We start from the raw sequence: 11,978 nt of genomic DNA, 5'->3' as shown, positions 1-11,978 counted from the left end.
CGCTGCAGGCACCGTCTGTCTTTTGAATGTTTTCCAGCCGAGGTCGGATGAGCCCTCGATTGCAGAAGACGCAAGTAGGGAGGGCCGGCCGCACGTGTGTGTAAGCGTGCATACAGGTCTATTTGTGTCGTTAGATATGCGTGTGCATGTGATGAGTGGAGATAGGAATGTGTGTGCATTGTGTGCACATGTGTGTGTGTTGTGTACATGTGCCAGTGTGTGCATTGTGAGTGTGCGTGTGTCTGTGTACACATGCATGTACCGGGAATAATGATGCTTATATTTCACCTGGATTCTCCTCCTCTCTTTAAAGGAAATTTCAGGCCTGCACCGCGGCTCACTAGGCTAATCCTCCGCCTTGCGGCGCCAGCACACCAGGTTCTAGTCCCGGTCGGGGCGCCGGATTCTGTCCCGGTTGCCCCTCTTCCAGGCCAGCTCTCTGCTGTGGCCCGGGAGTGCAGTGGAGGATGGCCCAAGTGCTTGGGCCCTGCACCCCATGGGAGACCAGGAGAAGCACCTGGCTCCTGCCATCGGATCAGCACGGTGCGCCGGCTGCAGCGGCCATTGGGGGGTGAACCAACGGCAAAGGAAGACCTTTCTCTCTGTCTCTTTCTTACTGTCCACTCTGCCTGTCAGAAAAAAAAAGGGAATTTCGATGGTGAGCTCATGCCCACACCATGCAGCTGGACAGACAGGCGACGGCTGCTCTTCTCTCGTGCAGTCCGCTCTCCAGCTTTGCCCGCAGTGGACGGGGGGAGAAGTGGATTCTACTGGATTGTGAGTGCGGGAATTCATAGCTGGAAGAGTCCAGGTTGCAGCCAGGCCCACGGGCGCGGGGGCTCAGCAGACGTCCCTGGACCCAAACACAGCCGCGGCCTCGGAGCAGGATCTCTGGGCCTCTGGCCCCGCCTATAAAACACAGCGACAAGGTGCACCTGCACCGGTGGAAGAGAAAACTCATAAAGCGACAGACCTCACCCGGCCTCCAGCTGCTCGCCCGGGCTCCGGCCTGAGGGTCCCATCTGCAGCTGGCACTGCACCCCCGAGGCGGGAGCCCCACAGCCTCAGCAGGCCCCGGCCAGCACAGAGCCCTGAGACCCGCCAGCCAGCACGGCTCAGGGATGGGACAGATGCAGTCCTGTCTTCCGGTCCCTCCCCCCAGGACCTCTGCCCACGTCCAGACAGGCGCTGCCCAGGGCTGGATCCCAGCCGAGCAGCCCAGTGTCCGCCTCCTCCTCCCTCTCCCTGCGCCTCTCCCTCCTCTCACGCGAGGGTCTGGGGCCCCGCGGCCACTCCTCAGCTCCCTCCCTGTCCTAACCCCAAAGCCCTCCAAGCCTGGAGCTCCCCCCAGCCAGAGGAGTGAGACACAGCCCACAGGTGCAGCCTCCGCCATTCACCACTCACCTCCTACACTCACCCCCATCGACTCCACCTCCCATCCACCCCTCACTTACCTCCCACCCCTCACTCACCTCCAACCCTTCACCCACCTCCCATGTCCACTGTCCCCCCCCCACCCATCACTCACCTCCCACCACCCACCTCCCATGTCTGCTGCCCCCCCCACCCATCACTCACCTCCCACCACCCACCTCCCATGTCCGCTGTCCCCCCACACACCCACCACCGTCCACACTTAGCACAGTCCTTTCTCACCCACCAAAGGCTCCCAGCTTATGGTTCTTGGCCACGCGTGGACCACATGGGGGAAAGAGGAGCAGTCCGAGGCTTTTCCTGCCCCTTCCCCCGACCCCGGCCTCTCCAGCCCTGCCCCCTCCCTCTACCTCCTCTGTTGGCGTTCGTCTCAAGTAGATGCCAAGGTAGCCTAAGGACACCGTGTGACACCTGTTCATCCCAGCAGTCCTCACTCTGGCTTCTGTGACCACCTGATGAGCATCAGAAAGCTGCCAGTTCTTGGGCCTCGCCCCACCATGCCACTGGATGGAGGGAGGTATGAACTCCAGGGCCGGGTGTGGCTTACAGCGGGCCCCTCTGCTGGGACAGAGCAGCTGGCTTCCCTGGGGGCTGCCCTCCCCCGTCTCAGATTCAAAGCTACAGGCAGGGGTTCAAGCCATCTCTCTGAATCCCAGTGCTCCCCAGGCCAGCTCAGCATGCCGCCTTCGTGGGCAGCTGGGGACGTCCCCTGGAGCTCGCGGTGAGGATTCGGGGAGCCGGGAAGGCTAACGCTGCAGCTGCTCCTGCACGTGCGTGGCCTGTGTCGGCACCTCAGGGCGCCCTGCGGCCTCTCGTCTCCTCTTTCTGTGCCCGATGCCCCCAGGGTGTCGCTGCTAGCCCAGAGGAGGTGCCCGGAGAGCCTGTGTGGATGATGGAGCGGAGCCCTGAGTGCAGGTGTGCCTGCCCCTCTGAAGGCGTCCAGCCCCACACCAGGCCCAGCCCCGCCCTGGCTGGGTCCTCCTTAGCCCCTGGCACCTATCTGAACCGCATGCAGGACCTCTGACCCCGGGAAGCTAGGAAAGGAGGGGTGTCAGTCCACGCTGACCGAGGGGGTGTGGCTCATGGGGTGGTGTCCCAGTGTCCCCGTCTGGGAGATGAGAGGACAGCAGCACCTGGCTGGTGGGGTGCCGTGCGCAGTAAATGAGCTGTGCACGGAAAGCCGGGGGCGGGGTGCCATCGTCCTGAGCCAATTATTTTCATGGGTGTTCGGAAACAGGGGAAGGGACCACAGTTCTACATGGCCGGCGATGTGGTCGCTCCGCGCCCCAGGAGAAGTCCCTGGGTGGCTCCCCAGCACCCTCAGGCGAAGTGCTTCAAGGTTTGGTCCCCGCTGACCTTGGCAAGTGCACCCCAGCCCCCATACCAATCAGCTTCACCGGGGAGGTGATCGGTCAGCACGGGGCTAGCCCTGCGGGGCCTCACTCCAGAATCCGCCTGTCCGTCTGCACAACACCCAATCAGCATCTGCCCCAGGAAGTGCCCTCCGGCTTAAGGGCAAAACGCAAATGATAAATTCTGAAATTAACAGCGACCCAGCCCAGACACAGCAGGTGCAGGGAGCTGCCCGTGGTGTCCGCCGTGTCTCCCAGACTGCCCTTGGCTGCTGTGGCAGTGCCTTATCTCCCACGTTGTTATCTGTTAGAGGATAAGGTGGCCTTGTTGGTGCCCCTGGTGCTTCTGTTCCCTGACCTCTGGGTCCAGCACAAGCAGTAAAGCCTTCTAAGGCTCGTGAAAGGAGCTGAATTAGGGGGCGGGGTCGAAATAAAACAACACACTGAGAGCTAAGGAGTAGATGCGATCCTGATTAAGTTCAGGGGAGGAATTCACACACACAGGTTTAAAACATCACCGGCTTCCGTTCTCCTTGCTGGTTGTGTTCCTGTGTGTCTCACCGTGCTGATGTGACACATTCTTGGTTTCTGGAGCGAGGACGGTTGTGAGGGTTTCGCTCACTGTGTTTATGCCAGCAGGAATCAACCTGGGCAGTCCAGCCCCTGGCACGCGGGCAGAGCAGCCCTGGCCTTATTGATGACGGAGACGCCTCGTGACTTCTGTGGGCTGCAGATCGATAGCTCACAGAATCCGAAGAGATTCTTTTAGAAACTCGATCAAGCAGAATATTTGTCACTGAACTCACCGTGCAGGGCCGTTGTCACTGCTGTGTGGTTCAGCTTTTTTAAGATTTATTTTATTTATTTGAAAGGCAGAGTTACAGAGAGAGAGGAAAAGACAGAGAGAAAGAGAGATCTTCCATCCACTGATTCACTCCCCCGATGGCCACAACGGCTGGGGCTGGCCCAGGCTGAAGCCAGGAGCCAGGAGCTTCTTTCGGGTCTCCCACATGGGTGCAGGGGCCAAGTGCTTGGGCTGTCTTCCACTGCTTTTCTCGGGTGCATTAGCAGGGAGCTGGATCAGAAGCAGAGCAGCGCCCACACAGGATGCTGGCGTCACCGCCAGCGGCTTTACCGGCTATGCCACATCGCCACCCACAGTTTAACATTTCATAAAGTTTCCCTTGCCGGGAAGAGGAGGTAGAGCCTTGTTTCCAAAAGTCCCGCAGCTGCCTCTGAACGGGGAGGAATTGGAGGGAGAGGAGAGATTTCTCTGGGAGAAGCAGAAGCCGGCGGGCGGCTTTGACCTCGTGGCCTTACTAGAAGGCTTGTGGGGCGCTGGCCGCCTCGCCCGTTGCCTGCACAGGACCACCTGGCCAAAACCTGTCCGCGTGCCTCTGCTGGTCTGAACAGCGTGGAACTGAAGCTTCTTGGAAAGCTCAGGGCGAGGGCTGCACTTCCACGCTGAGAGCAGGAGGAAGCTCTGGAGGCGTGGACGTGAGCCACGGCCAGGCGGTGGCGGTCTGGGCCGCCGTGCTGCTGCACACGGCCCTGTCCCCCGAGCCTCCGGAGGCCCAGGGACACCGGGCTCAGGCCTGGGACAACAGCAGGGAGGCAGCCAAAGCCTGGAGCGTCAGCCGGCTGGGGCGTCCTCAGCTCACAGGAGCAGGCCAGGGAGGGGGCGGGGGTGAGGCGGTGCCCTGTGGAGGCAGCCGTAGCCCCCCAAGGCGGGGTCCCCAAGGCGCCGCCCATGGCTCCCTCTGCTCCCGTCTCCTCGCTGCTGCCTCCCAGATCTGCTGTGCTCTTGGGTGGCAGCCATTAGAAGGAAGGGAAACTTCCCCTCCCACTGCTGGCAGCTCCTCCAGCAGACGGGGTGACGTGGTGCAGAGGGAGGCCGGCAGCACGGCCGGCCAGCCCGAAAGCCTGCAGCTCCCGCTGGCCATGAGAGGAAGTGGCGAAGCCGCAGCTCCCCGCGGACGAGCCTGGTGCGGGCTCCCTCTGCCTTCCTCGACATCTGTTTCGGGCCGGGCATCGCTTCCCTTCCCTCACCCATCTCCTGCTCTCCCAGGCCTTCTTCCTGGGCCTCTCCCCCTCCCAGGCGCCCCACAGAGAGCTCCGGACGCCTCTGCTCTCTCCATCACCGCAGGCAGGATGCCCAGGCTTCGGGCGGTCTCGCTGCCAAGTGGTCCCGTTTCGTTTCCGTTGGTTTGGTTTCTCTCCCCCACCCTGAGCTGGAAAGGTGCTGAGTTGAAGCACAGAAGCTGGGGTGGAATCGGAAGCCCTGGTGCTTTTCTGCAGGGCTAAGAGATCCCGCAAGGGACATGGCTGGCGCTGGGGCGCAGCCAGTCAGGCCGTCACCTGCCAACCCCAACATCCCCAGTTCGAGTCCTGGCTGCTCCACTTTCGATCCAGCTCCCTGTTAATGATCCTAGGAAAGCCACGGAAGAGGGCCCAGGAGCTTGGGTCCCCGAACCCACGTGGAAGACCCGGATGGAGTTCCCGGCCCCCGGCTCCAGCCTGGCCCAGACCCAACACTGCAGACATCTGGCAAGTAACCCCGCAGCTGGGAGTTGGGACTCTCTCCCTCCCTCCCCTCCAGAGCGGGGGCCTCCATGTGTGGGACTCTCAGGTGGCGGCTGGCCACGGCCCGCAGCAACGCTTCCTGCTGGTGGGACGAAGGCCTGTGAGGATCACCAGGGTCCATTCGGGCTGCAGCTCTGAGATGAAGAGAGCAAAGGGCACAGCGAGGCCATGGGCCTTCCTCTGTAACCCCTCCCTCCCTCTCTCCCTCCCTCCCTCTCCCTCCCTCCCTCCCTCTTCCTCCCTTCCTCTCTCCCTCCCTCCCTCTCCCTCCCTCTCTCCCTCCCTCCCTCCCTTTTCCTCCCTCCCTCTCTCCCTCCCTCTCTCTCCCTCCCTCTCTCCCTCCCTCTCTCTCCCTCTCTCTCTCTCTCCCTCTCTCCCTCTTTCTCATTCTGCCTTTCAAATAGATGACTTTGGAAGATATTTTTAAAAAGAAATGCGGTATCCAAGGCTCCCCATTGAGTCTCTCAGAACTGCAGCTTGGACGCACAGCGGACATCGGAGTCCAGGCTTTGGGGACACTGAAGGCACAGCAGTGGCGGGAGGCAGGAGAATCCTCCGGGCGACCTCTTGGCTCCTCTCTTAGGGGGAAACTCTACTTCTTCGCTCTCAGAGAGGGACCCAACATCCGTCCCATAAATGCCCCGGGGACCACCCGCGGGCCACACTCTCCTCCGCCCATGACTCTAGAGGTGAACTCCCAGGCACGGGGCCTGATCTGCACCCTCACTGCTGACACCCCCTCCCCCGAGGCTAGAAGGGTCCCCTGCACATAGTAGGCCCTCAGGCAACCACGGCCCAGGCTGCATCTCTGCTGCTGCCACAGTGTGTGCACGAAGATTCTTCCTGAGAACGAATCAGAGTTCCTCCAGGGCTGAGTGAGGGACCAGGCCCGGCTTCCACAGCCCCCCCCCCACAGCCCACACCTGCCCCGAAACACAGAGCGGGGTCCCCACAGCCCACACCTGCCCCGAAACACAGAGCGGGGTGCCCGCAGCCCACACCTGCCCTGAAACACAGAGCGGGGTCCCCGCAGCCCACACCTGCCCCGAAACACAGAGCGGGGTGCCCGCAGCCCACACCTGCCCTGAAACACGGGGTGGGGGAGATCCTCCGTCTTTCCTAGGAGCACCCCGCAACGTTCCTTCCCGTGGAAAGGAGATTTTGTGAACGTGATTCCGTTCAGGGTCTTGGGTTGGGGGGAGACTGCCCTGCGGTCCTAAGGAGAGGGGGGCAGAGGGGCCTGAGAGAAGAGGAGCAAAGCAGAGCCGCAGCGGAGGGTGTGGACGATGGAGGAACGTGGCAGCCTCTGCCAGCCGGGGAGTGGGCAAAGCATCCTCCCCCGGAGCCCGGGGAGGGAGCGCCGGGCCCCAGCACCTTGGTTTGGGACGGGGAAAGCCCTGCTAAGACTGGTGGCCTGCAGCACCGTAAGACGCTGTGTTCACGTTGCCCCAAGACAGAGCTGTGGCCAGCGCAAGAGCAGCCACAGGACGCTAACAGAGCAATACGGCGTGCCTCGGCTTGTGATTTAAAACAGTAATTTTCATAGGTTGAATTTAAAAGAAAGTACTCATTTAAAAATATTCAAATGTAGTTAAATATATCATGTATGGGTAGAATTTGCACGAGCGCTAACCAAGCATAAATCATTCCTGGATGTTCACTCTTGTTACAAAAAAAAAAAATCTATTTGAAAGGTAGAGCTGGGGGAGATTTCTGCCAGTTCACTCCCCAAATGGCTACAACTGCTGGGGTTGGGCCAGGCCAAAGCCACGAGCCTGGAGCTCCATCCAGATCTTCCACGTGGGTGCAGGGGCCCAAATGCAGGGGCCGTCCTCGGTTACTTTCCCAGGCGCATTAGCAGGGAGCTGGATGGGAAGTGGAGCAGCTGGGACTTGAACCACTGCCACTGCACCAGAACACGGGCCCCTGGATGTTCACCAGATCAGCCACAGCGTCTCCCAGGATGCAGGGTTCGATCGAGCCCTGTAACTACTGCACTGTCGTCGTTTTTTCCAAAGATGTATTTATTTATTTGTTTGTTTATTTATTTATTTGAAGGTCAGAGTTAGAGAGAGGGAGAGACATAGAGAGAGGTCTTCCATCCACTGGTTCACTCCCCCAAATGGCCACAATGACCGGGGCTGGCCCAGGCTGAAGCCAGGAGCCAGGAGCTTCATCCGGGTCCCCCATGTGGGTGCAGGGGCCCAAGCACCTGGGCCACCATCTGCTGCCTTCCCAGGCACATCAGCAGGGAGCTGGATGGGAAGTGGAGCAGCCGGGACTCGAACCGGCACCCATATGGGATGCTGGCACTTGAGACAGTGGCTTGACCCGCTACGCCACAGTACCAGCCCCCAATAAATAGCTTTTTTAAAAATTTGGAAGTGTGCTTCTTTGAAGCTTACATGTATATTATGTTTTAGTAGACATCAACAGTAACAGACCTGTTTAGAATGTAAATAAGCGGAAAATGCTCAGGGACGCTGCCCAGGACTGCGGGTGCACCGTGCTCATGAGAACCAGGCCAGCTCCGGGCCGGCTCTCTTGTTTGTAGATTTCCTGTGTGCTGCCTGACGCCTGGCCTGCACGTGGCACACACAGCTCCGGCCACCAGCCCTCTGCACCGCGATGATCCCCACTGCCCAGGAACCAGGACGGGCGTCCTCCCAGCTTACAAGCCAAGCCTCCCTCCGACCCCACTCTGCCGGGGCTGGAAGGAACATCCCAGGCAACGCTGGGCCAGGGGCACGAGGCTGAGCGAGCCCCTGGACAGAGGACCAGGAGAAGTCCTCCCTGAGTCCAGTAGAAGACTCTCCTTGGTCCTAGAGCAGGGCATCAGCAGGAAGGGCCGGCTTGGGCTAAACCAGGCCCCGCTCCAAGTGCAGCCCCCTCTCTCCTGAAGCCCGCCCGCCCCACAGAGCCCGCCCGCCCAGGGAGCCCTGCCCAGCCCTGGCCAGCCCCGGCATGCCCCACACTGGCCTTCCCTGAGGGTCGCGCCCTCAGCCAGTAACTCAGCCCCTCCCTGAGTCACCAGCCAGTGGCTCGCCATGGCCAGATGCCACTGCAGGTACACGGCCTGAGAAGTGAGGGCGTCTGCGCATCTCCAGGCAGGTGGCAGTGCCACTCTGGGGGCAAGGGAAGTCACCAGGGAGCAGACAGGCAGTGGGAACACGAGCCCGAGAAAGCAGGCCCAGCACCGCCACCTCGGCCCCGCAGCCTGCTCCCTTGCCGCCCTGGACGAGGGACAGTGAGATCCCCCCGGGGACTCTGCAGTCCGGGGATCTGGATTCAAACCCTGCTTCTCTGGCCAGTTCGCCCTCGAGTGATGTTCCCTTCCTCAAGGGGTGCCAGCTGCCATTAGGAGCGGGGACGGGGCAGCCGGCCCACACCTCCCACTTTCCAAGGCACCATAGCCCTTTGTCCCGGGCTCCCCAAGGCCAGATCCCCGATGGCCAAGGGCTGCAGGGAAGCAGCTTTGACCTTCGACCCCAGGAGCCTTCTCAGCGGTGGTCGAGCGGAGGGGCGGGCAAACCGCTCACAGAGAGAACTGATCTGGCAGGATGGCCGGGCGGCAGACAGGACTCCCAGTGGGGGCCATTTGTCAAGTGAGCAGCGCAAGGGCTCCCCGGCCCTGGCCTCCTCTCCAGGTAGCTGAGCCAGAGCACAGGTGCCCAGACAAACAGGCGTCTCCCTGAGCGCTGCAGCCCCACAGGTGGAGCGGGGCCTGCATGCGGGCTGCCCGGCCGGGCCCATGCCAGAGGACCTGTGTCTCCCAGAAGGACCACGTGAAACCCCAACCCCTTTATTCCTTGGGTGCTCGGCGCCCCAGCTAATTGACAAGGATGCGTCCTGGAACGCTCTGCTAAGATTTTCCATGACGTCAGCAGCCTGCCACACCTGGGGTTCGCTCAGCAGAGAGGCTGTGTTCCAGCGGGGAGCTGCGTGATGTCTGGGCCCCACGGGCTCTTGGCAAACAGGTGGGAAGAGATGGCGAGATTGCCAGGAGCCCAGCCCACGCCATGCGCGCTTTCCTTATGGGGCTCCTTGTCTGGAGAGCACGGGCCTGAGGATGTCCCCAGGCCAGACCCAGATTCGTCAGTGGCAAGGCCGACATCTGGAGGGGGAAACCGGGTTGTCCTTCGTCACTCCTGGGGTGGCTCCCCCAGGCCCCGGGGCCTCAGGTTTCCACAGCTCCCCCCTTTCTCCCGAGCTGAGCCTGCCCCGTGGTGCAGGCCCCATAGCATCTGTAAGGCCTCCCCAGGACCACAGCACAGGGAGGAGTTACAGGCAGGTGGCTGGGGCCGGCGCTGTGGGTAGCGGGCTAAGCCCCTCCTGCAAAGCCAGCAGCCAGGATGGGCGATGGTTTGTATCCTGGCCGCTCCACTTCCAATCCAGTTCCCCACCGATGAAAGCAGCAGAAGATGGCCCACGTGCTTGGGCCCCTGCACCTGAGTGGGAGACCAGGTGAGCCCACCTCCTGGGCTCTGGATTTGTATCCACTCTGCCCCCAGGACCCCTGGCCCCCTCCCTCCTCTCTCTGCCCCCCCTCCCCACCATGTCTCTCTTGCTGCACATCCTGCGGCTGCGCCTGGCTGTGTGTGGGGTGGGGGGGTAATTACTGAGTTAGCCCAGCGGGCTGCAGAAGGCTGGGCTGGGCCGGGCACCGGGAGAGGAAGGCTCTATTAAGCGCAGATGTTTCTCAATCACGTCACTACTGGAGTGGCCCCGCGAGCACAGGCAGGCAGCGAGATGCACTTTGTCTGCAGCGCTTGTCGCACGTTCAGAGCGGCCCGTGCGGAACACAACCCGCGACGCTCCTGTCCCGTTCTCGGCACACGTGTGCCTGCACCGCATCTCGCCTGAGGTCACCTCCTTCCCGTCCCACACTCACGCGTAGCACCCTCTGCACACGCACCCTCCGTCCATTCTGTCTACCCTTTCACTGTCTCATACACACTCACATACGGTCACACAGTCACTCTCACATTCACACTCACACACACAGTGTCACACACTCTCACACACTCACACAGTGTCACATACTCTCATACACACTCTCACACTCACATATGGTCACACACACTCTCACACAGCCTCACACACAGTGTTGCATACTTACACACTCACATACGGTCACACACACTCACACTCTCACACTCTCGCACTCAATATTCTCACACTTGCACTCACACACTCACACACACTCTCTCACTCACACACACACACACTCTCACACACACACTGGAAGGGCCGGCCTCAGTGGCTGCTGGGTGGCTCACACTCACACTCACACTCACTCACACACACCCACACACACTCTCACACTCACACTCTCACACTCACACATACACTCACAGACACCCTCACTCACACATACTCACACTCTCATACACACACTCACACTCACTCTCACACACACTCACATACTCTCACACTCACACACACACTCACATACTCTCACACTCACACGTACACTCACAGACACCCTCACTCACACACACTCTCACACTCTCACACTCACACGTACACTCACAGACACCCTCACTCACACATACTCTCACACTCACTCTCACACACACACTAGAAGGGCCGGCCCCAGTGGCTGCTGGGTGGCTCACACACACAGCTGTGCAGGGCTCCACATTTTCGCCCTTGGGAAGGTCCCCAGAGGCCTTGGGTCTTCCTGCCCCGGAGGCTGCATGGCACCTGTGGCTCCTCAGGGGACACAGAGACCAGGAATCCCTGGGGGTGGGGGGCATGCGCTAAGCCACCCCCACCCCCACCTGGGGAGCCAGCGAGGACTCTGGGCTCCAGCACTGGCCCCTTCCTTCCCCCACACCCCCAGGAAAGCAGCAGTGGTGGCCCTGCCACCCACATGGGAGACCTGGATTGTCGTCTCTCTCCCCCCGATACGTATTGCTTACAATGGGGGGCACAGCTGCACCCCTGCTTTGGTCAGACTCCTCCCTTCTCCCTGGAAACGTCAGCCTCTTTCCTGAGTGGGCGCAGTCTCTCAGGTTCGGGGCAGTGGGCAGGAGGCGGATCAGGACCACCGGCAGCCGCCACCGCCTCCAGCCGCCCACACCCCATGCCTGGGCCCCGAGCACAGCTAAGCTTTCCCTCGGAAACTCGCTACCTCCCCCACTGTCCCTGGAGCCAAGCCAGGGAGGGAGGGAAACTGGGTGCAGCTCCCTGGCCAGGGTGGGGTTGGAGGGATCCCTGCTGACTTATTCCAGTGCGCCAGGCCAAAGCCCAGAGACAGGAACTCCATTTGGGCCTCCTGTGTGGGTGGCAGGGACCCAGCCACTGGCGCCATCACCCGCCTCCTCCCAGAGTGTGCATCAGCAGGAAGCTGGACGGGAGGCAGAACCCAGACTCAAGCCCAGGGACGCAGATGCGAGACGCAGGCAACTCAACCACTCACCAAATACCCGCCTGTCCGTTCTAGGCTCATTTTTAAAAAGGTTTGTTTGTTTGTTTGAAAGGCAGAGTTACAGAGAGGCAGAGGCAGAGAGAGAGGGGGAGGGAGAGAGAGAGAGAGAGAGAGAGGTCTTCCATCCGCTGGTTCACTCCCCAAATAGCCCCAACGGCCAGAGCTGTGCTGATCCA

Source organism: Oryctolagus cuniculus, chromosome 17, assembly GCF_964237555.1.
Source record: "Oryctolagus cuniculus chromosome 17, mOryCun1.1, whole genome shotgun sequence".
Lineage (NCBI taxonomy): Eukaryota > Metazoa > Chordata > Mammalia > Lagomorpha > Leporidae > Oryctolagus > Oryctolagus cuniculus.
The sequence above is the reverse complement of the archived record's forward strand: the minus strand, read 5'-3'. Positions refer to the sequence as shown.